Here is a 5,639-nt window from a genome sequence, read left to right on the forward strand (position 1 = left end):
TACCCACTACTCTCACGCTAAAAGAAAACTTCCTAACATCCCTGTGACTCATCTGAGTTTCCAGTTTCCACCCATGTCCCCTCGTTCTGTTATTATTACGTGTGAACATTTCATCTATTTCCACTTTGTCAATTCCCCTGAGTATTTTATATGTCCCTATCATATCTCCTCTCTCCTTTCCTTTCTCTAGTGTGTGTGTGTGTGTGTGTGTGTGTGTGTGTGTGTGTGTGTGTGTGTGTGTGTGTGTGTGTGTGTGTGTGTGTGTCCATCAGTATTTGAGCCAACCACACCACCAGTAACAGGAGGAAGGGAGTGAGGGAGTTAAAGAAAGAAGGAGGAAGTAAGGTGGAAGATAAGATGGTAGGGAGGGAGGGAGGGAGGGAGAAGGAGAGAGGGGAGCGCCTTGAGGCACTAAGCTCTGCACCACCGCCTCTACCGGATTACCTCACGACTAATTCTATTTTATGAAGTTTTGCCGAGAGTTGGAGACGCCCAGTGCCACCTAGACGGCGCCTAGTGCCACCTAGACGGCGCCCAGTGCCCCCTAGACGGCGCCCAGTGCCACCTAGACGGCGCCCAGTGCCACCTAGACGGCGCCCAGTGCCACCTAGACGGCGCTCAGTGCCACCTAGACGGCGCCCAGTGCCACCTAGACGGCGCCCACTGCCACCTAGACGGCGCCCAGTGCCACCTAGACGGCGCCCAGTACCACCTGAACGGCGCCCAGTACCACCTAGACGGCACCCAGTGCCACCTAGACGGCGCCCAGTGCCACCTAGACGGCGCCCAGTACCACCTGAACGGCACCCAGTGCCACCTAGACGGCGCCCAGTGCCACCTAGACGGCGCCCAGTGCCACCCCGCCGCCTGGGGGGTGTCCACACCAAGCGCTGAGATCACCTACGCCAGGAACATGGAGCTCCAACACCAGTAGTAGTTATTAACAATGCTGTTAAGAGTCCGTCAGGGCTTTGACTCGTGGCACTGTACAGTGCCACGAGGCTGTTTAGTTCCCCCTCCACCACCCCCCCGTGAGGTGGTGAGGGTCTGTGTCCCCTTGGGCTGACACCAGGAGCCTTGACAACCATGACACGTGACACCAGCAGCCTTGACAACCATGACACGTGACACCAGCAGCCTTGACCACCATGATACGTGACACCAGGAGCCTTGACAACCATAATACGTGACACCAGGAGCCTTGACACCCATGACACGTGACACCAGTAGCCTTGACAACCCTGACACGTGACACCAAGAGCCTTGACAACCATGATACGTGACACCAGCAGCCTTGACAACCCTGACACGTGACACCAGGAGCCTTGACAACCATGATACGTGACACGAGCAGCCTTGACAACCCTGACACGTGACACCAGGAGCCTTGACAACCATGATACGTGACACCAGGAGCCTTGACAACCATGATACGTGACACCAGGAGCCTTGACAACCATGATACGTGACACCAGGAGCCTTGACAACCCTGATACGTGACACCAGGAGCCTTGACAACCATGACACATGACAACAGCAGCCTTGACAACCCTGATACGTGACACCAAGACCCTTGACAACCATGACACGTGACACCAGGAGCCTTGACAACCATGACACATGACACCAGCAGCCTTGACAACCCTGATACGTGACATCAGGAGCCTTGACAACCATGACACGTGACACCAGGAGCCTTGACAACCATGACACATGACACCAGCAGCCTTGACAACCCTGATACGTGACATCAGGAGCCTTGACAACCATGTCACGTGACACCAGGAGCCTTGACAACCATGGCACATGACACCAGCAGCCTTGACAACCCTGATACGTGACATCAGGAGCCTTGACAACCCTGATACGTGACACCAGGAGCCTTGACAACCCTGATACGCGACACCAGGAGCCTTGACAACCCTGATACGTGACACCAGGAGCCTTGACAACCATGATACGTGACACCAGCAGCCTTGAGAACCATGACACGTGACACCAGGATGTGTATTTACTATTTGTGTCTGCAGAATCGAGCTCTTAGCTCTTGGACTCCGCCTTTCTAACCAATCTCTTTTTCTTCTTTTATATCTACTACATATATTTCTAACGCGCGCGCGCACACAAACATCCCCAGGAAGCAGCCCGTAGCAGCTGTCTATCTCCTAGGTACCTATTTACTGCTAGGTGAACAAAAGCATCAGGGTGAAAGGAACTCTGCTCATTTGTTTCCGCCTCCGGGAATTGAACCCGGGCCATAAAAACTACGACTCACAAATGCTATCCACTCACACACCTGGGGGCCTTGCGGGTGTGTGTGTGTGAGTGTGAGTGTGTGAGAGAGAGAGAGAGAGAGAGAGAGAGAGAGAGGGAGAGGGAGAGGGAGAGAGAGAGAGGGAGAGGGAGAGGGAGAGGGAGAGGGAGAGAGAGACAGAGAGACAGAGAGAGACAGAGAGAGACAGAGAGAGACAGAGAGAGAGAGAGAGAGAGAGAGAGAGAGAGAGAGAGAGAGAGGAGAGAGACAGAGAGAGAGAGACAGAGAGAGAGAGAGAGAGAGAGAGAGAGAGAGAGAGAGAGAGAGAGAGAGAGAGAGAGAGAGAGAGAGAGAGAGAGAGAGACAGAGAGAGAGAGAGAGAGAGAGAGAGAGAGAGAGAGAGAGAGAGAGAGAGAGACAGAGAGAGAGAGAGAGAGAGAGAGAGAGAGAGAGAGAGAGACAGAGAGAGAGAGAGAGAGAGAGAGAGAGAGAGAGAGAGAGAGAGAGAGAGAGAGAGAGACAGAGAGAGAGAGAGAGAGAGAGAGAGAGAGAGAGAGAGAGAGAGAGAGAGACAGAGAGACAGAGAGAGAGAGAGAGAGAGAGAGAGAGAGAGAGAGAGAGAGAGAGAGAGAGAGAGAGAGAGAGAGAGAGAGAGAGAGAGAGAGAGAGAGAGAGAGAGAGAGAGAGAGAGAGAGAGAGAGAGAGAGAGAGAGCCATCACCTTCCCTCAGGGAAGCAGGCTACCTCAGGAAATAACACCAGTGATGGTGGTGAAGGATGGGAGACTGGTACACCAACATGAGCATCATACCAGCCTCACAGGATCTATCTTAAAGGGGGAGTGGATGCTGCATCTCCGTCTCCACACAACCACACTTTAAGCCAGGACATACTAACGTATATAAACACCTAAAGTATACTTTTTTATACAACCTTAATACCCCGCGCGCGGTTGATACGCCTTAAGCCCGACACCTAAATGAAAGCAGGATATTGCTATTTGAAAGGCATCTCCTCCTCACTCCTCTATGCTTCCTCTTCCTCATACGCGAGGTGTAGTGCCACATATAAGCTCTATTGGTACACGAGAGGGGCGACATCCACATATTTATCCATCTATCCATCTATCCATCTATCCATCTATCCAGCAGTGTTTTGGTTCAAGGTTGTTGATGTTTAAGATTCAGCTACTAGGAACAAAGAGTTCCAAGTAGCACGGGCTATGGTGAGCCCGTTGTGGACTTACCTGGCACAGAAGCGGGGCAAGTAGCACGGGCTATGGTGAGCCCGTATTGGACTTACCTGGCACAGGAGCGGGGCAGGTAGCACGGGCTATGGTAAGCCCGTAGTGGACTTACCTGACACAGGAGCGGGGCAAGTAGCACGGGCTATGGTGAGCCCGTAGTTGACTTACCTGGCACAGGAGCGTGGCAAGTAGCACGGGCTATGGTGAGCCCGTAGTGGACTTACCTGGCACAGGAGCGGGGCAAGTAGCACGGGCTATGATGAGCCCGTGGTTATCTTACCTGGCACAGGAGCGGGGCAAGTAGCACAGGCTATGGTGAGTCCGTATTGGACTTACCTGGCACAGGAGCGGGGCAAGTAGCACGGGCTATGGTGAGCCCGTATTGGACTTACCTGGCACAGGAGCGGGGCAAGTAGCACGGGCTATGGTGAGCCCGTATTGGACTTACCTGGCACAGGAGCGGGGCAAGTAGCACGGGCTATGGTGAGCCCGTATTGGACTTACCTGGCACAGGAGCGGGGCAAGTAGCACGGGCTATGGTGAGCCCGTATTGGACTTACCTGGCACAGGAGCGGGGCAAGTAGCAAGGGCTATGGTGAGCCCGTATTGGACTTACCTGGCACAGGAGCGGGGCAAGTAGCACGGGCTATGGTGAGCCCGTATTGGACTTACCTGGCACAGGAGCGGGGCAAGTAGCACGGGCTATGGTGAGCCCGTATTGGACTTACCTGGCACAGGAGCGGGCCAAGTAGCACGGGCTATGGTGAGCCCGTATTGGACTTACCTGGCACAGGAGCGGGGCAAGTAGCACGGGCTATGGTGAGCCCGTATTGGACTTACCGGGCAGCACACTTGAAAAATAAATTGTCCAACTAGTAACCACCGCATATATGGTATTGCCGCCTTTGTCTTCGGGTAAGTTGCTCGGGGCGTTTTAAGACTCCTATTACACAAAAGTGTTTCAATTCGCTGGACGGAAATCGTTTACCTATAATTGTTTAGGCTTGGGACGAGTATATCTTGAACTACTTGTGGCAGACACAAAGTACTGCCCAATAGCTTCAGTGTGTGTGTGGGTACTCACCTAGATACATTTGTGTAATATGAGCCACGGCTCTTGGGTCCCGCCTGAGAACACTTACTCGACTGGTGTAGAATTTCCACAGCCTATTGGGCTCTAATATCACAATTTAAAACTATGTGGTCTGCTTCCACTACATCAATATTTTTTCTAATGTCTCTGTGGGTCATTTGGATACTCTGCTTACCTGTGTCTCCTTGTTCTGGTCTTGTTTGTCCTGTCTATCCTCCCCAGTATTTTGTATGTGGTAAGTATGTCTCCTCTATTTCTTCTAATAGTGACGTGAGGTTTAATGCCTGTAGGCTTTCCACGTGTGTGTGTGAATGACACACACACACACACACACACACACACACACACACACACACACACACACACACACACACACACACACACACACACACACACACACACACTAGGGGCTGGCTGGCTGAGTGGACAGCGCTCTAGACTCATGGACCTAAGTACCGGGGTTCGATTCCCGCAGCCGGCGGAAAAAACTAATTAGTTAGACAGCTCCTACGGGCTGCTTCCTGGAAGTGTGTATGAAAAAAAAAATAGTAGTTAGTAACAGTTGATTGACAGTTGAGAGGCGGGCCGAAAGAGCAGAGCTTAACCCCTGTAAGCACAACTAGGTGAATACAACTAGGTGAATACAACTAGGTAAATACAACTAGGTGAATACAACTAGGTGAATACATATCGGTAAATACAACTTGGTGAATACAACTAGGTGAATACAACAAGGTGAATACAACTAGGTGAATACATCTAGGTGAATACAACTTGGTGAATACAACTAGGTGAATACAACTAGGTGAATACAACTAGGTAAATACAACTAGGTGAATACATCTAGGTGAATACATCTAGGTGAATACAACTAGGTGAATACAACTTGGTGAATACAACTAGGTGAATACAACTAGGTAAATACAACTAGGTGAATACAACTAGGTGAATACAACTTGGTGAATACAACTAGGTGAATACAACTAGGTGAATACAACTAGGTGAATACAACTAGGTGAATACAACTAGGCGAATACAAATAGGTAA

This window comes from Procambarus clarkii, chromosome 31 (assembly GCF_040958095.1).
Source record: "Procambarus clarkii isolate CNS0578487 chromosome 31, FALCON_Pclarkii_2.0, whole genome shotgun sequence".
In the NCBI taxonomy this organism is placed as follows: Eukaryota; Metazoa; Arthropoda; class Malacostraca; order Decapoda; family Cambaridae; genus Procambarus; species Procambarus clarkii.